Genomic DNA, 26,261 nt, shown 5'->3' with positions numbered 1-26,261 from the left:
TCCAGTCTAACACAGAAAACAAGTGGAGTGCCACTGTTGGAGAAATAAATATCAATCGATCAGTGGTATTAACCAAGCGCTTAATGTGCGCAGAGCACTGTACCGACCGCTTCTCCCCCTCTAGACAGTAAGCTCACTGTGGGCAGGGAATGTGTCTGTTGTATCGTTGTATTGTACACTTCCAAGTGCTTAGTACAGTGCTCTGCACACAAATAAGTGCTCAAGAAATACTGCTGATTGATTGATTTCCAGTAGGCTAAGCTGCTACTCTAATAACTGGAGGCAGCGTTGTGTAGTGGCTAGAGCCTGGATCTGGGGTCAGAAGGTCCTGGGTTCTAATCCTGGCTCTGCCACTTAATAATAATAATAATAATAATGGCATTTATTAAGCATTTACTATGTGAAAAGCACTGTTCTAAGCGCTCGGGAGGTTACAAGGCCATCAGCTTGTCCCACGGGGGGCTCACAGTCTTAATCCCCATTTTGCAGATGAGGTCACTGAGGCCCAGAGAAGTGAAGTGACTTGCCCAAAGTCACACAGCTGCTAAGTGGCAGAGCCAGGATTTGAACCCATGACCTCTGACTCCAAAGCCCAGGCTCTTTCCACTGAGCCACGCTGCTTCTCTGACTTGTCTGCTGTGTGACCCTGGGCAAGTCACTTCATCATCATCATCATCATCATCAATCGTATTTGTTGAGCGCTTACTGTGTGCAGAGCACTGTACTAAGCGCTTGGGAAGTACAAATTGGCAACATATAGAGACAGTCCCTACCCAACAGTGGGCTCACAGTCTAAAAGGGGGAGAGCTTACTACTGTCTAGAAGGGGAGAAGCGGTTAGTACAGTGCTCAGTTACCTCATCTGTAAAATGGGGATGAAGACTGTGAGCCTCATGTGGGATAGGGACTGAGTCCAACCTGATTTACTTGTTTCTACCCCAGTTCTTCGAAGAACTTCCCCAGTGCTTTGCACATAGTAAGTGCTTAATACTTCAGCACACTTCACTTCTCTAGGCCTCAGTTCCCTCCTCTGGGAAATGGGGATGGAGACTGTGAGCCCCAAGTGGGACAGGGACCGTGTCCAACCTGATTAGTTATACTCTTCTCCAGCGCATAGTACAGTGCCTGGCACACAGTAAGCGCTTAACAAATACCATTATTATCATCATCGTTATTATTAATAATAATATCTGGATGCTTTCCACAGAGAAACTGCAAATGCAATCTCCAGTCCTCTAGGATTTTAGGGCAGTTTCTCTCCATTTGAGATTTGAGATTTTTATGTGATAGACACCGTCTGTGGGGAACGGATCCTCTAACCTCAGGAGAACCGGAGAACTGTGTTACCCTGGCAACTGTTCAGATAAGAGTAATAGACCGGCCTCGCCAGGGGTAGAAAGATTTTAAAATATACTCACGGTAAAACATCTCCAAGGATCACTTTTCTCCTTTCTCCCACCGATTCCATTTAAGTGACCTTTCCTGATTAAACCCCCCTTTCCTCTCATCCCACTCCCTTCTGCGTCGCCCCGAATTGGGCCTTTTATTCATTCATTCAATCATATTTAAATAATAATAATAATGGCATTTATTTTTAGACTGTGAGCCCACTGTTGGGTAGGGACTGTCTCTATATGTTGCCAATTTGTACTTCCCAAGCGCTTAGTACAGTGCTCTGCACATAGTAAGTGCTCAATAAATACGATTGATGATGATTAAGCGGTTACTATGTACAAAGCACTGTTCTAAGCGCTGGGGAGGTTACAAGGATGTGGGCTCACAGTCTTAACCCCCATTTTCCAGATGAGGTCACTGAGGCCCAGAGAAGTGAAGTGACTTGCCCGAAGTCACACAGCTAACAATTGGCAGAGCTGGGATTCGAACCCATGACCTCTGACTCCAAAGCCTGGGCTCTTTCCACTGAGCCATGCTGCTTCTCTATTTGTTGAGTACTTACTGTGTGCAGAGCACTGTACTGAGCGCTTTGGAAGTACAAGTCAGCAACATAAAGAGTCTTTCCCCCTTTTAGACTGTGAGCCCACTGTTGGGTAGGGACTGTCTCTATGTGTTGCCAATTTGTACTTCCCAAGTGCTTAGTAGAGTGCTCTGCACATAGTAAGCGCTCAATAAATACGATTGATTGATTGATTGATTGGTTACAAACAAATCCGGTTGGACATGGTCCCTGTCCCACATGGGGCTCACAGCCTTAATCCCCATTTCACAGATGAGGGAATTGAGGCCCAGAGAAGTGAAGTGACTTGCCCAAAGTCACACAGCTGACAATTGGCAGAGCTGGGATTCGAACCCATGACCCCTGACTCCAAAGCCGGGGCTCTTTCCACTGAGCCATGCTGCTTCTCTATTTATTGAGTACTTACTGTGTGCAGAGCACTGTACTAAGTGCTTTGGAAGTACAAGTCGGCAACATAAAGAGTCATCCCTCCTCCCAACCCCACGCCACTTACGTCCATATCTGTCATTTATTTATTTCCATTAATAATAATAATTGTGGTATTTGTTAAGTGCTTACTATGTGCCCGGCACTGTACTAAGCGCTGGGGTGGTTACAAACAAATCCGGTTGGACACGGTCCCTTTCCCACATGGGGCTCACAGCCTTAATCCCCATTTCACAGATGAGGTCACTGAGGCCCAGAGAAGTGAAGTGACTTGCCTAAAGTCACACAGCTGACAATTGGCGGAGCCAGGATTCGAACCCATGACCTCTGACTCCAAAGCCTGGGCTCTTTCCACTGAGCCATGCTGCTTCTCTATTTGTTGAGTACTTACTGTGTGCAGAGCACCGTACTGAGCGCTTTGGAAGTACAAGTCAGCAACATAAAGAGTCTTTCCCCCTTTTAGACTGTGAGCCCACTGTTGGGTAGGGACTGTTTCTATATGTTGCCAATTTGTACTTCCCAAGTGCTTAGTACAGTGCTCTGCACATAGTAAGCGCTCAATAAATACGATTGATGATGATGATGATCCCTCCTCCCAGCCCCACGCCACTTATGTCCATATCTGTCATTTATTTATTTCCATTAATAATAATAATTGTGGTATTTGTTAAGTGCTATGTGCCAGGCACTGTACTAAGCGCTGGGGTGGTTACAAACAAATCCGGTTGGACATGGTCCCTGTCCCACATGGGGCTCACAGCCTTAATCCCCATTTCACAGGTGAGGGAATTGAGGCCCAGAGAAGTGAATTGACTTGCCCAAAGTCACACAGCTGACAATTGGCAGAGCTGGGATTCGAACCCATGACCCCTGACTCCAAAGCCTGGGCTCTTTCCACTGAGCCATGCTGCTTCTCTATTTATTGAGTACTTACTGTGTGCAGAGCACTGTACTAAACGCTTTGGAAGTACAAGTCAGCAACATAAAGAGTCATCCCTCCTCCCAGCCCCACACCACTTATGTCCATATCTGTCATTTATTTATTTCCATTAATAGTAATAATTGTGGTATTTGTTAAGTGCTTACTACGTTCCAGGCACTGTACTAAGCGCTGGGGTGGTTACAAACAAATTATTATTATTAAATCGTATTTATTGAGCGCTTACTGTGTGCAGAGCACTGTACTAAGCGCTTGGGAAGTACAAGTTGGCGACATATAGAGAGGGTGCCTACACAACAGCGGGCTCACAGTCTAGAAGGGGTGGACAGACAACAAAACAAAACGTGAAGACAGGTGTCAGTTCGTCAGAACGAATTCATTCATTCGATCGTATTTATTGAGCGCTTACTGCGTGCAGAGCGCTGTACTAAGCGCTTGGGAAGTACAAATTGGCGATATCTAGAGATGGTCCCGACCCAAAAGTGGGCTCCCAGTCTAGAAGGGGGAGACAGACAATGAAACAAAGCATGGAGACGGGTGTCACAGTCTAAATTGGAGGGAGTAAATTAATCCTGATCGGTTCCAAGTGATGATCTCGGATGACGTTAGCAGAATTCGTGATTCTGCCTTGGTGGACCAGTATTCCCTTCTTCGTTTCCGTAACAGGGAAAAGTAACTGCTCTGCAAAGAGAACGACGTTATCGCTTCTCTTCACGGGAAGAGTGAGCTCAACTTTGAAAAAAACAAATGTAATAACTGCATCTGCTTTTAATATCGCTTTTCTGTCTTCAAACACGAGGGCGGGTGGGAGGGATCAGAGCTATGTAATGAACTATCCTGAGCAGCAATTAATCTCTCTTTCTCCAATCACCCAGAGGCCATGGAAAAAGAAGTAAGGAGTGAGGAAGTCCCAACTACTACCGCATCGCGAATTCAGTTCCAACAATCCACAGCACCTCTATCCATATCAATTTAAACTCGCCCAGTTCATCTCCCTTCATCTTAAATTAAGCCGACTCTGGCACGGGTGACCCATTTTCAGCAGTTGTACATTCAGCTTTATTCAGCTGTGCATTTGATTACTTAATCTGGATATTCTAGCGGTAGATTATTACTATTGCTATTATTATTGTTACTATTGATATCGTTGTTGTATTCGTTTATTGTTTACTCGGTGCCAAACACTGTACTAAGCACTAGGGTAAGTTCAAGGCCATCACGTCAGACGCAGTCCCCGTTCCACACTAAGCTCTCAGTCAAAATTGGTGATAGAACAGGTATTGAATACCCATTGAACAGCTAGGAAAGTGAGAGAGAGGGAGGTTAAGTGACACAGGGTTACGCGACAGACAAGTGGCAGAGGCGAGATTAGAACCCGGGTCCTGGTACTTCCAGACCTGTGATGTTTCCCTTAGGACACGCTATTTCTCACTTTTCTCATACCTTCCTTCCTGATTAGACAGTAATATTCTTGAGGAGAGGTGACGTGTTTGTGTATTTTATTGAAGTATCTCAATAATTTAGCACTTCTCAGTAAGCGCTCAGGAAATGACATTGATTGGCTGATTAACTGGGTAACGAATAGTACAGTTAACTTTTCTCTGAAGGAGCTCATAACTACTACTACTACTACTACTACTACTACTACTACTACTACTACTACTACTACTACTACTACTACAAGCAGCGAACAAATCTGGTTAGACACGGTCCCTGTCCCACATGGGGCTCACAGCCTTAATCCCTATTTTACAGATGAGGTAACTGAGGCCCAGAGAGGTGAAGTGACTTGTCCAAGGTCACCCAGCAGACAAGTGGAGGAGGTGGGATTAGAACCCATGACCTCCTGATTCCCAGGCCCAGGCTCTAACCACTACACCATGCTGCTTCTCATGTCTGTCTCCCTCTCTAGACTGTAAACTCATGGTGGGCAGGGACTGTGACTGTTTATTGTCCCCTCCCGCACGCTTAGTACAGTGCTCTGCGCTCTGTAACTGCTCAATAAACACCATTGACTTGGTACTAATAACGATAATAATATTCATTACGCATTGATTATGTGCCAAGCACTGCACTAAGTGCTGGGGGTGGATACAGCAGCGTGGCTCAGTGGAAAGAGCCCGGGCTTGGGAGCCAGAGGTCATGGGTTCTAATCCTGGCTCCACCACATGTCTGCTGTGTGACCTTGGGCAAGTCACTTAACGTCTCTGAGCCTCAGTTCCCTCATCTGTAAAATGGAGGTTAAGACTGTGAGCCCCACGTGGGACAAGATGATCACCTTGTATCCCCTCAACGCTTAGAACAGTGATTCACACATAGTAAGCGCTTAACAATGCCATTATTATTATTATACAAGATAATCATACAAGATTATGTTGCCAACTTGTACTTCCCAAGCGTTTAGTACAGTGCTCTGCACACAGTAAGCGCTCAACAAATACGATTGATTGATTGATTGATCAGGTTGGACCCAATCCCTGTCCCACTGTTTACAGAACACTGTACTAAGCGCTGTGAAAGGATACGCAGGTAGGAATCCTTCTAGACTGGAAACTCCTTAAGGGGAGGGAATGAGTCTACCAATTTTGTGTATTGGACTCTCCCAAGCTCTGCACCCAGTAAGCGCTCAACAAATACCACTGACCGAATTAGGCAGGGTTTCTGTCCTCAAGGGGAACTGAGGGAGACAAAAAGTTCATTTGTTCATTCATTCAATCGTATTTACTGACCGCTTCCTGTGTGCACAGCACTGTACTAAATGCTTGGGAAAGTACAATACACAACAATAATAATAATAATGGCATTTATTAAGCACTTACTATGTGCAAAACACTGTTCTAAGCGCTGGGGGGGGATACAAGGTGATCAGGTTGTCCCACGTGGGGTTCACAGTCTTAATCCCCATTTTACAGATGAGGTAACTGAGGCCTAGAGAAGTGAAGCGACTTGCCCAAAGTCACACAGCTGACAATTGGCAGAGCTGGGATTTGAACCCACGACCTCTGACTCCAAAGCCCGGGCTCTTTCCACTGAGCCACCCTGCTTCATACCGATAATAATAATAATAATATTAATGGCATTTATTAAGTGCTTACTAGGTGCAGAGCACTGTTCTAAGCACTCGGGACGTTACAAGGTGATCAGGTTGTCCCACGGGGGGCTCACAGTCTTAATCCCCATTTTACAGATGAGGTAACTGAGGCCTAGAGAAGTGAAGCGACTTACCCAAAGTCACACAGCTGACAATTGGCAGAGCCGGGATTTGAACCCACGACCTCTGACTCCAAAGCCCGGGCTCTTTCCACTGAGCCACCCTGCTTCATACCGATAATAATAATAATAATATTAATGGCATTTATTAAGTGCTTACTAGGTGCAGAGCACTGTTCTAAGCACTCGGGACGTTACAAGGTGATCAGGTTGTCCCACTGAGGGCTCACAGTCTTGATCCCCATTTTCTAGATGAGGTCACTGAGGCCCAGAGAAGTGAAGTGATTTGCCCAAAGTCACCCAGCTGACAATTGGCGGAGCCGGGATTTGAACCCACGACCTCTGACTCCAAAGCCCGGGCTCTTTCCACTGAGCCACGCTGCTTCGCACGGATCTGTGTTGTGCCTTGCCCTTGGGCCTGATCTTGGGAGCGGGCCCCGGCAGGTCCGGGGGAAGATTAATGGGACCATCTTTTTTACAAGGAATATAAACCACTTGACCGAGCTGGCGACAAACTTGACATTCCAGACGCTCCTCCGTCCCGGCGATTTGTTCTTTGCCTCGTCATCATCATCATCAATCGTATTTATTGAGCGCTTACTGTGTGCAGAGCACTGTACTGAGCGCTTGGGAAGTACAAATTGGCAACATCTAGAGACAGTCCCTACCCAACAGTGGGCTCACAGTCTAAAAGGGGGAGACAAAACCCAACATATTAACAAAATAAAATAAATAGAATAGATATGTACAAGTAAAATAAATAAATGAATAAATAGAGTAATAAATATGTACAAACATATACACATATATACAGGTGCTGTGGGGAAGGCCTCTTGAGCGATGAGAATACAAAGGCCCCAAGTAATAGCTTACTTCAAAAAGTTCAGTGGCAACATCCCCAGAATGCTCGCCACAGGGCGCGCGGGGCCTCAGTGGTATTAATAATAATGATGAGGATGGTAGTAATAATAATAATGGCATTTGTTAAGCGCTTCATAATAATAACAATAATAATGGCATTTGTTAAGCGCTTCATAATAATAATAATAATAATAATAATAATAATAATAATGGCATTTATTAAGCACTTACTATGTGCAAAGCACTGTTCTAAGTGCTGGGGAGGTTACAAGGTGATCAGGTTGTCCCACGGGGGGCTCACAGTCTTCATCCCCATTTTACAGATGAGGTCACTGAAGCACAGAGAAGTGGAGTTGCCCAAAGTCACACAGCTGACAAGTGGCGGAGCTTACTATGTGCAAAGCACTGTTCTAAGTGCTGGGGAGGTTACAAGGTGATCAGGTTGTCCCACGGGGGGCTCGCAGTCTTAATCCCCATTTTACAGATGAGGTAACTGAGGCACAGAGAAGTTGAGTTGCCCAAAGTCACACAGCTGACAAGTGGCGGAGCTTACTATGTGCAAAGCAGTGTTCTAAGCACTGGGGGGGATACAAGGTGATCAGGTTGTCCCACGGGGGGCTCACAGTCTTCATCCCCATTTTATGATGAAATAACTGAGGCTCAGAAAAGTGAAGTGACTTGTCCAAGATCACACAGCAGACATGTGGCGTAGCCAGGATTTGAACCCATGACCTCTGACTCCCAAGCCCGGGCTCTTTCCACTGAGCCACGCTGCTTCTCCATAATAGTACTTGCTAACCACTTAATATGTGTCAAGCCCTGTTCTAAGCGCTGTGGGAGGATACAAGGTGATCAGGTTGTCCCACGGGGGGCTCGCAGTGTTCATCCCCATTTTACAGATGAGGCAACTGAGGCTCAGAGAAGTGAAGTGACTTGCCCAAGGTCACACAGCCGACCTGTGGCGGAGCCAGGATTTGAACCCATGACCTCAGACTCCCATGCCCGGGCTCTTTCCACTGAGCCATGCTGCTTCTCCATAATAGTACTTTGTAACCACTTAATATGTGTCAAGCCCTGTTCTAAGCGCTGTGGGGGGATACAAGGTGATCAGGTTGTCCCACGGGGGGCTCGCAGTGTTCATCCCCATTTTACAGATGAGGCAACTGAGGCTCAGAGAAGTGAAGTGACTTGCCCAAGGTCACACAGCCGACATGTGGCGGAGCCAGGATTTGAACCCATGACCTCAGACTCCCATGCCCGGGCTCTTTCCACTGAGCAACGCTGCTACTCCATAATAGTACTTTCTAACCACTTAATATGTGTCAAGCCCTGTTCTAAGCGCTGTGGGGGGATACAAGGTGATCAGGTTGTCCCACGGGGGGCTCGCAGTGTTCATCCCCATTTTACAGATGAGGCAACTGAGGCTCAGAGAAGTGAAGTGACTTGCCCACGGTCACACAGCAGACATGTGGTGGAGCCGGGATTTGAACCCACGACCTCAGACTCCCATGCCCGGGCTCTTTCCACTGAGCCACGCTGCTTCTCCATAATAGTACTTGCTAACCGCTTAATATGTGTCAAGCACTGTTCTAAGCGCTGTGGGGGGATACAAGGTAATCGGGTTGGACGCAGTCCCCGTCCTACGTGGGGCTCACGTGGCTCACCGGAAAGAGCCCGGGCTTGGGAGTCAGAGGACGTGGGTTCTAATCGCGCCTCTGCCGCTTCATTCATTCATTCATTCAATCGTATTTATTGAGCGCTTACTGTGTGCAGAGCACTGTACTAAGCGCTTGCGAAGTCCAAGTTGGCAACATATAGAGACGGTCCCTACCCAACAGTGGGCTCGCAGTCTAGACTTGTCCACAGTCACACTTGTCCGCTGTGTGTCCTTGGGCAAGTCGCTTCACTTCTCTGGGCCTCAGTCACCTCCGCTGTAAAATGGGGATGAAGACTGTGAGCCCCACGTGGGACAACCTGACTGCCTTGAATCTCCCCCAGAGCTTAGAACAGTGCTTGGCACATAGTAAGCGCTCAACAAATACCATTATTATTATTATTATTATTATTATATTATTATTATTATTAATTATTGATCCCCATTTTCCAGATGAGGGAACTGAGGCCTAGAGAGGTTAAGTGACTTGCCCAAGGTCGCACAGCAGACACGTGGACGAGCCGGGATGAGAACCCATGATCTTCTGATTCCCAGGGCCGTACTCTGTCCGCTAAGGTATGAATAACTGTGGTATTTGTTAAGTGCTTACTATGTGCCAACCACTGTACTAAGCGCTGGGGGAGATACAAGATCATCAGGTCTCACCTGGGGCTCACAGTCTCAGTAGCAGCGTGGCTCAGTGGAAAGAGCCCGGGCTTTGGAGTCAGAGGTCACGGGTTCAAATCCCAGCTCTGCCAATTGCCAGCTGTGCGACCTTAGGCAAGTCACTTAATAACAATAATAATAATAATAATGGCATTTATTAAGTGCTCACTATGTGCAAAGCACTGTTCTAAGCACTGGGGAGGTTCCAAGGTGATCAGGTTGCCCCATGGGGGGCTCACAGTTTTCAACCCCATTTTACAGATGAGGTAACTGAGGCCCAGAGAAGTTAAGTGGCTTGCCCAACGTCACACAGGTGACAATGTGCAGTGCGGGGATTTGAACCCATGACCTCTGACTCCAAAGCCCGGGCTCTTTCCACTGAGCCACTTAACTTCTCTGGGCCTCAGTTCCCTCATCTGGAAAATGGGGATAAAGACTGTGAGCCTCCCTGGGGGACAACCTGATCAGCGTGGCTCAGTGGAAAGAGCCCGGGCTTGGGAGCCAGAGGTCTTGGGTTCTAATTCCGGCTCTGCCACATTCATTCATTCAATCGTATTTATTGAGCGCTCACTGTGTGAAGAGCACTGTACTAAGCGCTTGGGAAGTACATGTCTGCTGTGTGACCTTGGGCAAGTCACTTAACTTCTCTGAGCCTCAGTTACCTCATCTGTAAAATGGGGATTAAGACTGTAGGCCCCACGTGGGACAACGTGATCACCTTGTATCCCCCCCAGCGCTTAGAACAGTGCTTCGCACATAGTAAGCGCTTAACAAATGCCATTATTATTATTATTATTATTATTATTATTATTATTATCACCTTGTAACCTCCCCAGCGCTTAGAACAGTGCTTTGCACATAGTAAGCGCTTAATAAATGCTATCATTATTATTATTAACAGGGTAATTAGTACAAACGCTTGTCCTCTTCCGCCTGTTTGACTGCACCAGCCTCCTTTCTCCCTTCCCAACCTCCTGCCTCTCCCCATCCCCATTTGACAGATGAGGGAACTGAGGCCCGGAGCAGTGAAGTGACTTGCCCAAGGTCACACATCATACATGTGGTGGAGCCGGGATTAGAACCCAGGCCCGGGCTCTATCCAGCATGACATGCTGTGCCTTGATGGTATTTGTAAGTGCTTACTAGGTGTCCAGCACTTTTCTATGCTCTGGGATAGAGAATTCCGGTATTTTTTAAGGGTTTACTACGTGCCAAGTGCTGTACTAAACGTTGGGGTAGATTCAACCCCAATTCTACCCCAATACCTCTACCCCAATTCAAGTGTTGGGGTAGAGAAGCAGCGTAGCTCAGTAGGAAAGAGCCCGGGCTTTGGAGCCAGAGGTCATGGGTTCAAATCCTGCCTCCACCAATTGTCAGCTGTGTGACTTTGGGCAAGTCACTTTACTTCTCTGGGCCTCAGTTACCTCATCTGGAAAATGGGGATTAAATCTGTGAGCCCCAGGAGGGACAACCTGATCGCCTTGTAACCTCCCCAGCGCTTAGAACAGTGCTTTGCACATAGTAAGCGCTTAATAAATGCCATCATTATTATTATTATTATTCAAGGTAATTGGGTTGTACACAATCCCTGTCCCACATGGGGCTCGCAGTATTTATCCCCATTTAGAGAAGGAGCGTGGCTCAATGGAAAAAACCCAGGCTTTGGAGTCAGAGGTTATGGGTTCAAATCCCCGCTCCGCCACTTGTCAGCTGTGGGACTTTGGGCAAGTCACTTCACTTCTCTGGGCCTCAGTTCCCTCATCTGGAAAATGGGGATTAAATCTGTGAGCCCCATGAGGGACAATCTGATCACCTTGTAACCTCCCCAGCGCTTAGAACAGTGCTTTGCACATAGTAAGCGCTTAATAAATGCCATCATTATTGTTATTATTATTCAAGGTAATTGGCTTCTACACAATCCCTGTCCCACATGGGGCTCGCAGTCTTTATCCCCATTTATCCCCATTTAGAGAAGGAGCGTGGCTCAATGGAAAAAACCCGGGCTTTGGAGTCAGAGGTTATGGGTTCAAATCCCCGCTCCGCCACTTGTCAGCTGTGGGACTTTGGGCAAGTCACTTCACTTCTCTGGGCCTCAGTTCCCTCATCTGTAAAAGGGGGATTAAGACTGTGAGCCCGCCGTGGGACAACCTGATCACCTTGTAACCTCCCCAGCGCTTAGAACAGTGCTTTGCATGTCGAAAGCACTTAATAAATGCCATTATTATTATTATTATTATTTTAAAGATGAGGGAACTGAGGCACAGTGAAGTGAAATGGTTTGCCCAAAGCCACACAGAACACAAGTGGGGGATTAAGACTGTGAGCCCCCCCGTGGGACAACCTGATCACCTTGTAACCTCCCCAGTGCTTAGAACAGTGCTTGGCACATAGTAAGCGCTTAATAAATGCCATTATTATTATTATTATTATTATTATTATTTTAAAGATGAGGGAACTGAGGCACAGTGAAGTGAAGTGGTTTGCCCAAAGCCACACAGAACGCAAGTGGCAGAGCCAGGATTAGAACCCAGGTCCGTCTGATTCCTAGGCAGGCCTGGGCTGTAGCCACTACACAAACCAATCCGGTTGGACTCGGTCCCTGTCCCACATGGGATTCACAGTCTTAATCCCCATTTTACAGATGAGGTCGTTGAGGCCCGGAGAATTATAATAATAATAATGATGGCATTTGTTAAGCACTTACTATGTGCAAAGCACTGTTCTAAGTGCTGGGGGGGGATACAAAGTGATCAGGTTGTCCCACGTGGGGCTCACAGTCTTCATCCCCATTTTACAGATGAGGGAACTGAGGCTCAGAGAAGTTAAGTGACTTGCCCAAGGTCACACAGCAGACATGTGGTGGAGTTGGGATTCAAACCCATGACCTCTGACTCCATAGCCCGGGATCTTTCCAGTGAAGTGACCAGTCCAAGGTTATCAATCAATCAATCAATCATATTTATTGAGTGCTTACTGTGTGCAGAGCACTGTACTAAGCGCTTGGGAAGTCCAAGTTGGCAACATATAGAGACGGTCCCTACCCAACAGTGGGCTCACAGTCTAGAAGGGGGAGACAGAGAACAAAACCAAACATACTAACCAAACATACTAATACGATTGATTGATACTAACAAAATAAAATAAATAGAATAGATATGTACAAGTAAAATAAATAAATAGAGTAATAAATCTGTACAAACATCTATACATCTATACAGGTGCTGTGGGGAAGGGAAGGAGGTAAGACGGGGGGATGGAGGGGAGACAAGGGGGAGAGGAAGGAGGGGGCTCAGTCTGGGAAGGCCTCCTGGAGGAGGTGAGCTCTCAGTAGGGCCTTATGAGAATAATAATAATAATGATGGCATTTATTAAGCGCTTACTATGTGCAAAGCACTGTTCTAAGTGCTGACCTCTAAGTGCTGAGAAGCAGCGTGGCTCAGTGGAAAGATCCCGGACTTTGGAGTCAGAGATCAGGGGTTCAAATCCTGGCTCTGCCAACTGTCAGCTGTGTGACTTTGGGCAAGTCACTTCACTTCTCTGGGCCTCAGTGACCTCATCCGGAAAATGGGGATGAAGACTGTGAGCCCCCCGTGGGACAACCTGATCACCTTGTGACCTTCCCAGCACTTAGAACAGTGCTTTGCACATTGAAAGCACTTAATAAATGCCATTATTATTATTATTATTTTAAAGATGAGGGAACTGAGGCACAGTGAAGTGAAATGGTTTGCCCAAAGCCACACAGAACACAAGCGGCGGATTAAGAATGTGAGCCCGCCACCGTGGGACAACCTGATCACCTTGTAACCTCCCCAGTGCTTAGAACAGTGCTTTGCACATAGTAAGCGCTTCATAAATGCCATTTTTATTATTATTATTATTATTATTATTATTATTATTATTATTTTAAAGATGAGGGAACTGAGGCACAGTGAAGTGGTTTGCCCAAAGCCACACAGAACGCAAGTGGCAGAGCCACGATTAGAACCCAGGTCCGTCTGATTCCCAGGCAGGCCTGGGCTGTAGCCACTACACAAACCAATCCGGTTGGACACGGTCCCTGTCCCACATGGGGTTCACAGTCTTAATCCCCATTTTACAGATGAGGTCGTTGAGGCCCAGACAATAATAATAATAATAATGATGGCATTTGTTAAGCACTTACTATATGCAAAGCACTGTTCTAAGCGCTGGGGGGCATACAAGATGATCAGGTTGTCCCACGTGGGGCTCCCAGTCTTCATCCCCATTTTACAGATGAGGGAACTGAGGCTCAGAGAAGATAAGTGACTGGCCCAAAATCACACAACTGCAGAGCCGGGATTTGAACCCACGACCTCTGCCACCAAAGTTCGTGCTCATGCTGCTTCTCTAAGATTGTGAGCCCCACGTGGGACAACCTTATCACCTTGTATCTCCCCCAGCGCTTAGAACAGCGCTTGGCACATAGTAAGCGCTTAACAAATGCCATCATCATTATTATTATTAAGGCGGTCCGTGGCATTTAGAGAGATAAGAGGGCGAAAGAGAAAAAGGAGGGAGAGATGGGTGACGTTGATGTGAAGTGCCCAAGGGGGACGCAGAAGTTAATTTGAAATTTCCCGTTCAGCCGTTTTTTAATCGAAGGACACGGAGGCAATTGTGAAATGAACAGATGAAAGACGCAGATCGAAAGGGAAAGTTTTTTAATGGAATATATAATTAGTCGGGGAGATGGACACCCGGTAACTACCCTACATCCAAAGGAGTTTAGTAAATTTGAGGGGAGGAGGGGAGAAGACAGGAGAAGGGAGGAGCCGTGTGGCCTAGTGGAAAGAGCCCAGGCCTGGGAATCCGAAGACCCGGGTTCTAATCCTGCCCAAATAATGATAACAATCAAAATAATAATAATAATTGGATAGAGCCCAGGCCTGAGAGTCAGAACGGCCTGGATTCTAATTCCGGCTCCGCCACTTGTCTGCTGGGAGACCTTGGGCAAGTCGCTTCTCTGGGCCTCAGTTCCCTCATCTGGAAAATGGGGATGAGGGCTGCGAGCCCCATGGGGGACAGAGACTGGGTCCAACCTCATTAAGTTGTATCTACCCCAGTGCTTAGAAGAGTGCTGAGCACATAGTAAGTGTTTAACAAATAATAATAATAATAATTAGTCTTTTAGACTGTGAGCCCACTGTTGGGTAGGGACTGTCTCTATATGTTGCCAATTTGTACTTCCCAAGCGCTTAGTACAGTGCTCTGCACAGAGTAAGCGCTCAATAAATACGATTGATGATGATGATAATAATAATGATATTTGTTAAGAGCAGTGTATGTGCGAAGCACTGTTCTAAGCGCTGGGGGGATACAAGGTTGTCCCACGTGGGGCTCACAGCCTTAATCCCCATGATGATGATGATGATGATGATGATGATGGCATTTATTAAGCGCTTACTGTGTGCAAAGCACTGTTCTAAGCGCTGGGGAGGTTACAAGGTGATTAGGTTGTCCCATGGGGGGCTCACAATCTTATCCCCATTTTACAGATGAGGAAACTGAGGCACAGAGAAGTGAAATGACTTGCCCAAAGTCACCCAGCTGGCAAGTGGCGGAGACGGCATGAGAACCCATGACCTCTGACCCCCAAGCCCATGCTCTTTCCACTGGGCCACGCTGCTTCTCTATTCCCTAAATACTATTATTATTATTATTATCAGTGTTATAAGTATTGGAGAAGATACCAGATAATCCAGTTGGACACAGTCCCTGTCCCACATGGGTCTAAGTGGGAGGGAGAGCGGGGGTTGAATCCCCATTTTACAGATGAAGGAACTGAGGCCCAGAAGTGAAGTGACTTGTCCAAGCTCACACAACAGTGGTGGGATCAGGATTAGAACTCACGTCTTCTGACTCCAAGGTCTGGGCTCTTTCCACTAGGCTATGGTGCTCCTTCACTAGACCACTTGGCTGCTGGCTGCCTTGGGCAAGTCACTTCACCGTACCTCAGTTTCCTCATCTGTAAAATGGGGATTCAAGACTTGTTCTCCCTCCCTCTTAGACTGTGAACTCCACGTGGGACAGGCCCTGTGACCAACTTGTTTGACATATCTAAATAAATAATAATTATTATAATAATTATGGTATCTGTTAGGTGCTTACTATGTGCCAAGCACTGTTCTAAGCACTGGGGTAGATACAGGGTAATCAGATTGTAATCAGATAGAGAAGCAGTGTGGCTCAGTGGAAGGAGCCCGGGCTTGGGAGTCAAAGGTCATGGGTTCAAATCACTGCTCTAAATCAGCTACCTCGTCTGCAACATGGGGATTAAGACTGTGAGCCCCACGTGGGACAACCTAATCACCTTGGCTTGGGAGTCCGAGGTCATGGGTTCTAATCCCGGCTCTGCCACTTGTCAGCTGTGTGACTCTGGGCAAGTCACTTCACTTCTCTGGGCCTCAGTTCCCTCATCTGGAAAATGGGGATGAAGACTGTGAGCCCCCCGTGGGACAACCTGATCACCTTGTATCCCCCCAGGGCTTAGAAGAGTGCTTGGTACATAGTAAGCACTTAACAAATGCCATCATTATTATTACTGTATCCCCCTTAGCACCTAGAACAGTGTTTCCCACAAAGTAAGCACTTAACAAATACCATCATTATTATTATTATTCATTCATTCAATCATATTTATTGAGCGCTTACTGTGTGCAGAGCACTGGACTAAGCGATTGGTAAATACAAATCAGCAACAGAGACAGTCCCTACCCAACAACGGGCTCACAGTCTAGAAGAGAGAAGCAGTGTGGCTCAGTGGAAAGAGCATGGGCTTCGGAGTCAGAGGTCATGGGTTCAAATCCTGGCTCCACCAATTGTCAGCTGTGTGACTTTGGGCGAGTCACTTTACTTCTCTGGGCCTCAGTGACCTCATCTGGAAAATGGGGATTAAGACTGAGCCCCCCGTGGGACAACCTGATCACCTTGTAACCTCCCCAGCACTTAGAACAGTGCTTTGCACATAGTAAGCGCTTAATAAATACCATCATTATTATTATTATATGTGCACTTACTATGTGCCAGGCACTGTATTAAGCGCTGGGGTGGATCCAAGCAAATCGGGGTGGACACAGTCCCTGTCCCCCGTGGAGCTCACAGTCTCAATCCCCATTTTACAGATGAGGGAACTGAGGCCCAGAGAAGTAAAGCGACTTGCTCAAGGCCAAACAGCAGACAAGTGGCAGAGTCAGAATTAGAACCCAGGTCCTTCTGGGGTTCGATCGACTAGGCCGCACTCCCTCTCCTAGGGCAGGGAATATCTGAGGGAAAGAGTGTAGCATAACAGGAAGAGCCGGGGCTTGGGAGTCAGAAGGTCACGGGTTCTAATCCCTGCTCCGCCACTTGTTTGCTGTGTGACTTTAGGTAAGTCACTTCACTTCTCTGTGCCTCAGTTCCCTAATCTGTAAAATGGGGAATAAGACTGTGAGTCCTATATGGGACAGGGACTGCACCCAAACCCGATTTGCTTGTATCCACCCCAGGGCTTAGTACAGTGCCTGGCACATAGTAAGCTCTTAACAAATACCACAATTATTATTATAAATTATTATATCTTCCCTGCCTACAAGCCTCCCCTATCAACCAATCTATCATTTCTATCAAATCAAATAAATCTCCCTCTATCAAATTATGGCTTAACGGAAAGAGCCCAAGCTTGGGAATCAGATGTCGTGGGTTCTCATCCCGGCTCCTCCACTTGTCCGCTGTGTGACCTTGGGTGAGTCACTTCACTTCTCTGGGCCTCAGTTCCCTCATCTGGAAAATGGGGATTGAGACTGTGAGCCCCGCCAACCTGATTTGCTCAGACCCACCCCGGCGTTTAATACATTCATTTCATTCATTCAATCGTATATAATGAGTGCTTACTGTGTGCAGAGCACTGTACTAAGCGCTTAGGAAATACAAATCAGCAACATATAGAGACGGTTCCTACCCAACAACGGGCTCACAGTCTAGAAGGGGGAGACAGACAACAAAAATAAAACAAGTAGACAGGTGTCAATACCATCAGAATAAATAGAATTATAGCTATAAACACATCATTAATTCATTCATTCATTCAATCGTATTTATTGAGCGCTTACTGTGTGCAGAGCACTGTACTAAGCGCTTGGGAAATACAAATCAGCAACATATATAGAGACGGTTCCTACCCAACAACGGGCTCACAGTCTAGAAGGGGGAGACAGACAACAAAAATAAAACAAGTAGACAGGTGTCAATACCATCAGAATAAATAGAATTATAGCTATAAACATATCATTCATTCATTCATTCATTCAATCGTATTTATTGAGCGCTTACTGTGTGCAGAGCACTGTACTAAGCGCTTGGGAAGTACAAATCAGCAACATATAGAGACGGTTCCTACCCAACAACGGGCTCACAGTCTAGAAGGGGGAGACAGACAACAAAAATAAAACAAGTAAACAGGTGTCAATACCATCAGAATCAATAGAATTATAGCTATAAACATATCATTAATTCATTCATTCAATCGTATTTATTGAGCGCTTACTGTGTGCAGAGCACTGTACTAAGCGCTTTGGAAATACAAATCAGCAACATATAGAGACGGTCCCTACCCAGCAACGGGCTCACAGTCTAGAAGGGGGAGACAGACAACAAAAATAAAACAAGTAGACAGGTGTCAATACCATCAGAATCAATAGAATTATAGCTATAAACATATCATTAATTCATTCATTCAATCGTATTTATTGAGCGCTTACTGTGTGCAGAGCACTGTACTAAGCGCTTTGGAAATACAAATCAGCAACATATAGAGACGGTCCCTACCCAGCAACAGGCTCACAGTCTAGAAGGGGGAGACAGACAACAAAAATAAAACAAGTAGACAGGTGTCAATACCATCAGAATAAATAGAATTATAGCTATAAACACATCATTAATTCATTCATTCTTTCAATCGTATTTATTGAGCGCTTACTGTGTGCAGAGCACTGTACTAAGCGCTTGGGAAATACAAATCAGCAACATATAGAGACGGTCCCTACCCAACAACGGGCTCACAGTCTAGAAGGGGGACACAGACAACAAAAAAAAAACAAGTAGACAGGTGTCAATACCATCAGAATCAATAGAATTATAGCTATAAACACATCATTCATTCATTCAATCGTATTTATTGAGCGCTTACTGTGTGCAGAGCACTGTACTAAGCGCAAATAAATATAGTAAATATGTACAAATAAAATAAGTACAGTGCCCGGCACATAATTAAGTGATTAACAAATACCATTAAAGAAAAACCTTGTTGTGGGCAGGGAACATGCCTATCAACTCTTACGATAATTGTGGTGTTTTTTAAGCACTTACTATCTGCCAGGCACTGTACTAAGCACCGGGGTGGATACAAGTTAATCAGGTTGGACACGGTCCCCTGTCCCCCGTGGATCTCACGGTCTTCATCCCCATTTTCCAGATGAGGTCACTGAGGCCCAGAGAAGTGAAGTGACTTACCCAAGGTCACACAGCAGACAAGTGGAGGGGCCGGGATTAGAACCCATAACCTTCTAACTCCCAAGCCCCGGCTCTACCCATTATGCCAATCTGCAGCTCTCTACGGTCCGCAACCCAGCGCTTAGTACAGTGTTCTGCACAAAGTAAAGCGCTCTGTAGACTGCAAGCTCATTGTGGGCAGGAAATGTGTCTGGCAACTCTATTATAATCTCCTCTCTCAAACATTCATTCATTCAAACGTATTTAATGAGCACTTACTGAGGGCAGAGCACTGTACTAAGCGCTCGGGAAGTACAATTCAGCAACAAATAGACACAATCCCTGCCCACAAAGGGCTCACAGTCTTAGCAAGGTGTGCTCTGCCCACAGTAATTACTCGATAAATACGATTTTTTTTTAATGGCATTTATTTGGCGCTTACTATGTGCAAAGCAGTGTTCTAAGCGCTGGGGAGGTTACAAGGTGATCAGGTTGTCCCACGGGGGGCTCACATTCTCCATCCCCATTTTCCAGATGAGGGAACTGAGGCACAGAGAAGTGAAGTGACTTGCCCAAAGTCACACAGCTGACAAGTGGCGGAGCAGGGATTTGAACCTATGACCTCTTGATTAGAACCCGTCTACTAGAGAAGCAGCGTGGCTCAGTGGAAAGAGCCCGGGCTTTGGAGTCAGAGGTCATGGGTTCAAATCCCGGCTCCGCTCATTGTCAGCTGCGTGACTTTGGGCAAGTCACAGCTTCTCTGGGCCTCAGTCACCTCATCTGGAAAATGGGGATGAAGACCGTGAGCCCCCCGTGGGACAACCTGATCACCTTGTAACCTCCCCAGTGTTTAGAACAGTGCTTTGCACATAGTAAGTGCTTAATAAATGCCATCATTATTATTATTATTACTCTCCCAAACACGTAGTACAGTGCTCTGCCTTCATTCATTCATTCATTCAATCGTATTTATTGAGCGCTTACTGTGTGCAGAGCACTGTACTAAGCGCTTGGGAAGTCCAAATCGGCAACATCTAGAGACGGTCCCTACCCAACAATGGGCTCACAGTCTAGAAGGGGGAGACAGACAACATAACAAAACATGTAGACAGGTGTCAAACAGTAAGCACTCAATAAGTATGAATGATTGACGGATCGATTGAATGATGATTTCAATATCTGTCTCCCCTTCTAGACTATAACTTGTACTTCCCAAGCGCTTAGTACAGTGCTCTGCACACAGTAAGCGCTCAATAAATACGATTGATTGACTATAAGCTCTTTGCCCACAGAGCACATGTCTACTGACTCTGTTCTACGGGGCTCTCCCCGGAGCTTAGTACAGTGCCCTATAATAATAATAATAATAATAATAATAATAATAATAATAATAATAATAATAATAATAATAATAATAATATTGATGGTATTTGTTAAGCGCTTACTATGTGCAAAGCACTGTTCTAAGCGCTGGGGAGGTTACAAGGTGATCAGGTGGTCCCACGGGGGGCTCATAGCTTTATTCATTCATTCAATCATATTTATTGAGCGCTTACTGGGTGCGGAGCACTGGACTAAGCTCTTGGGAAGTCCAAGTTGGCAACATATAGAGACGGTCCCTACCCAACAGTGGGCTCAGACTAGAAGGGGGAGACGGAGAACCAAACCAAACATAATCCCCATTTTCCAGATGAGGGAACTGAGGCCCAGAGAAGTGAAGTGACTTGAAGTGGAGAAGCAGCGTGGCTCAATGGAAAGAGCCCGGGCTTTGGAGTCAGAGGTCAGGGGTTCAAATCCCGGCTCCACCAATTGTCAGCTGTGTGACTTTGGGCAAGTCACTTCACTTCTCCATGCCTCAGTTACCTCATCTGGAAAATGGGGATGAAGACTGTGAGCCCCCCGTGGGACAACCTGATCTCCCTGTAACCTCCCCAGCGCTTAGAACAGTGCTTTGCACAGAGTAAGCGCTTAATAAATGCCATTATTATTATTATTATTTGCCCAAAGCCACACAGCTGACAGGGGGCGGAGCCGGGATTTGAACCCATGACCTCTGACTCCAAAGCCCAAGCTCTTTCCAGTGAACCACGCTCTACACAGTAGGCGTTCACATCCCACCGACTGACAGCAAAGCAGCTCATCATCATCATCATCATCATCAATCGTATTTATTGAGCGCTTACTGTGTGCAGAGCACTGTACTAAGTGCTTGGGAAGTACAAATTGGCAACATGTAGAGACAGTCCCTACCCAACAGTGGGCTCACAGCCTAAAAGGGGGAGACAGAGAACAAAACCAAACATACTAACAAAATAAAATAAATAGAATAGATATGTACAAGTAAAATGAATAAATAGAGTAATAAATATGTACAAACATATATACATATATACAGGTGCTGTGAGGGAGGCCTCTTGAGCTCATCACCCCCGGCCCCGGTTTGTCCGGACGACAGATTTCACCCCATCCAATTCTCGAGCGGATCCATAACTCGGCTCGTTTACGGAAACAAAAAAAGAGGAAAAACCCTGGGAATTTAAAGCTCATAAGAGGCTTTCATTAATCAGCCCAATGGACTTCATCATCATCATCAATCGTATTTATTGAGCGCTTACTGTGTGCAGAGCACTGGACTAAGCGCTTGGGAAGTCCAAGTTGGCAACATCTAGAGACCAACAGTGGGCTCACAGTCTAAAAGCGGGAGACGGAGAACAAAACCAAACTTACTAACAAAATAAAATAAATAGAATAGATATGTACAAGTAAAATATATAAATAAATAGAGTAACAAATATGTACAAGCATATATACATATATACATGTGTATATGTATATATACAAGCATATATACATATATACATGTATATATATGTATATACATATATACATATATACCATACTGCTTCTCTACATTTATTTATTGTTCCTTGTTCTAGTGTACTCTCGCAAGTGCTTAGTAATAATAATAATAACAATAATGATGGTATTTGTTAAGCGCTTACTATGTGCCAAGCACTGGGGTAAATACAAGGTCATCAGGTTGTCCCACGTATATATACGTGGGACATATATATATATATATATATATATATATATATATATATATATATATATATGTATATACACACATATACATATATATACATATATATACATATACATATATATACATATATATACACGTATATATATATATATATATATATATATATATATATATATATATATACACACACATATATATACGTGGAAATATATATATTTCCAGGACCGAGAGCGTGTAGTTGATAAAACTCACCAATAAAGAGTGATCTATCACCAAAGCCCAGTTTCCTCTGCCTCCGCCTCTTTGAAAATACACCTGGAGGGCTGTCAATCAAAAAGGAGGGGATTGGGAAAGACCCCCCCGTCCCATAATAACTGTGCTATTTGTTAAGCGCTAACTGTGTGGCAGGCACTGTACTAAGCGCTGGGGTGGCTACAAGCCGATCGGGTCGGTCGCAGTCCCTGTCCCACATGGGGCCCGCGGTCTCCATCCCCAGTTTACAGATGAGGGAACTGAGGCCCAGAGAAGGGAAATGACTCGCCCAAGGTCACGCTGGAGATCTGGAGCTGGAATAAGCGCTTAGTACAGTGCTCTGCACACAGTAAGCGCTCAATAAATACGACTGAATGAATGGAAGCATTCAGGACCGTGCTCTATCCACTAGGCTATGTTGCTTCTCTAACCCAGAGGGTTTTATTATTAATAATAATAATAATGGCATTTATTAAGTGTTCACTATGTGCAAAGCACTGTTCTAAGCGCTGGCGAGGTTACAAGGGATCAGGTTGTCCCACGGGGGGCTCACAGTCGTAATCCCCATTTTACAGATGAGGGAACTGAGGCCCAGAGAAGGGAAATGACTCGCCCAAGGTCACGCTGCAGATCTGGAGCTGGAATAAGCGCTTAGTACAGTGCTCTGCACGCAGTAAGCGCTCAATAAATACGACTGAATGAATAGAAACATTCAGGACTGTGCTCTATCCACTAGGCTATGTTGCTTCTCTAACCCAGAGGGTTTTATTATTATTAATAATAATAATAATAATGGCATTTATTAAGCACTTACTATGTGCAAAGCACTGTTCCAAGCCCTGGTGAGGTTACAAGGTGATCAGGTTGTCCCACGGGGGGCTCACAGTCTTAATCCCCATTTTACAGATGAGGTCACTGAGGCCCAGAGAAGGGAAATGACTCACCCAAGGTCACGCTGCAGATCTGGAGCTGGGAATAAGCACATAGTACAGTGCTCTGCACACAGTAAGCGCTCAATAAATACGACTGAATGAATAGAAGCATTCAGGACCGTGCTCTATCCACTAGGCTATGTTGCTTCTCTAACCCAGAGGGTTTTATTATTAATAATAATAACAATAATGGCATTTATTAAGTGCTCACTATGTGCAAAGCACTGTTCTAAGTGCTGGCGAGGTTACAAGGTGATCAGGTTGTCCCACGGGGGGCTCACAGTCTTAATCCCAATTTTACAGATGAGGGAACTGAGGTCCCGAGAAGGGAAATGACTCACCCAAGGTCACACTGCAGATCTGGAGCTGGGAATAAGCACATAGTACAGTGCTCTACACACAGTAAGCGCTCAATAAATACGACTGAATGAATAGAAGAATTCAGGACCGTGCTCTATCCACTAGGCTATGTTGCTTCTTTAACCCAGAGGGTTTTTATTATTATTAATAATAATAATAATAATGGCATTTATTAAGTGCTTACTATGTGCAAAGCACTGTTCTAAGCGCTGGCGAGGTTACAAGGTGATCAGGTTGTCCCACGGGGGGCTCACGGTCTTAATCCCCGTTTTACAGATGAGGGAACTGAGGCCCCGAGAAGGGAAACGAGTCACCCAAGGTCACGCTGCAGATCTGGAGCTGGGAATAAGTGCTTAGTCCAGTGCTCTGCACACAGTAAGCGCTCAATAAATACGACTGAATGAATAGAAGCATTCAAGACCGTGCTCTATCCACTAGGCAATGTTGCTTCTCTAACCCAGAGGGTTTTATTATTATTATTATTAATAATAATAATGGCATTTATTAAGTGCTCACCATGTGCAAAGCACTGTTCCAAGCGCTGGCGAGGTTACAAGGTGTTCAGGTTGTCCCACGTGGGGCTCACGGTCTTAATCCCCGTTTTACAGATGAGGGAACTGAGGCCCAGAGAACGGAAACGAGTCACCCAAGGTCACGCTGCAGATCTGGAGCTGGGAATAAGTGCTTAGTCCAGTGCTCTGCACACAGTAAGCGCTCAATAAATACGACTGAATGAATAGAAGCATTCAAGACCATGCTCTATCCACTAGGCAATGTTGCTTCTCTAACCCAGAGGGTTTTATTATTATTATTATTATTAATAATAATGGCATTTATTAAGTGCTCACCATGTGCAAAGCACTGTTCCAAGCGCTGGCGAGGTTACAAGGTGTTCAGGTTGTCCCACGTGGGGCTCACAGTCTTAATCCCCATTTTACAGATGAGGGAACTGAGGTCCCGAGAAGGGAAATGACTCCCCCAAGGTCACACTGCAGATCTGGAGCTGGGAATAAGTGCTTAGTACAGTGCTCTGCACACAGTAAGTGCTCAATAAATACGACTGAATGAATAGAAGCATTCAGGACCGTGCTCTATCCACTAGGCTATGTTGCTTCTCGAACCCAGAGGGTTTTTATTATTATTATTAATAATAATAATGGCATTTATTAAGTGCTTACTATGTGCAAAGCTGTTCTAAGCGGTGGCGAGGTTACAAGGTGATCAGGTTGTCCCACGGGGGGCTCACAGTCTTAATCCCCATTTTACAGATGAGGTCACTGAGGCCCAGAGAAGGGAAATGACTCACCCAAGGTCATGCTGCAGATCTGGAGCTGGGAATAAGCGCTTAGTACAGTGCTCTGCACACAGTAAGCGCTCAATAAATACGACTGAATGAATAGAAGCATTCAGGACCGTGCTCTATCCACTAGGCTATGTTGCTAGAGAAGCAGCGTGGCTCAGTGGAAAGAGGCCGGGCTTGGGAGTCAGAGGTCATGGGTTCAAATCCCAACTCCACCAACTGTCGGCTGTGTGGCTTTGGGCAAGTCACTTCACTTCTCTGGGCCTCAGTTATCTCATCTGTAAAGTGGGGATTAAACCTGTGAGCCCCCCGTGGGACAACCTGATCACCTTGTAACCTCCCCAGAGCTTAGAACAGTGCTTTGCACCTAGTAAGCGCTTAACAAATACCATTATTATTATTGCTACTCTAACCGAGGGTTTTTATTATTAATAATAACAATAATAACGGTATTGTCTTTTCCCAAGCGCTTAGTACAGGGCTCTGCGCACAGTAAGCGCTTAATAAATACAATTGAATGAATGGTAATAATTCATGGCATAGTGGATAGAGCCTGGGCCTGAGAATCAGAAGGTCATAGGTTCTAATCCCGGCTCCACCACTTTCATTCAGTCAGTCATTGAATCGTATTTATTGAGCGCTCACTGTGTGCGAAGCACTGTAGTAAGCACTTGAAGAGTCCAATTCAGCAACAAAGAGAGACAATCCCTGCCCACAGCGGGCTCACAGTCTAGAACGGGAGGAGACAGACAGCAAAACAAGTAAACAGGCATCAGTAGCATCATTATAAATAAACAGAATTATAGATATACACACATCAAAACAAGTAAATGTCTGCTGGGTGACCTTGGACAAGTCATTTCATTTCTCTGGGCCTCATTTACCTCATCTGTAAAATGGGGATGGAGACTGTGAGCCCCGCGTGGGGCAGGGACTGCGTCCAACCCGGTTTGCTTGTATCCACCCCAGCGCTTAGTGCAGATAGTAAGCACTTAACAAATTCCATAATCATTATTATTATTAAGCGCTTACTATGTGTGACACACTGTACTAAGCGCTGGGGTAGATAGAAGACAATCAGACCCCACATGGAACGAAGTAGGTCAGAGAACAGATGCGGCATTTCCATTTTGCAAAAGGGGAAACTGAGG

This window comes from Tachyglossus aculeatus, chromosome 1, assembly GCF_015852505.1.
Source record: "Tachyglossus aculeatus isolate mTacAcu1 chromosome 1, mTacAcu1.pri, whole genome shotgun sequence".
NCBI lineage: Eukaryota > Metazoa > Chordata > Mammalia > Monotremata > Tachyglossidae > Tachyglossus > Tachyglossus aculeatus.
This window is presented reverse-complemented; position numbering follows the sequence as displayed.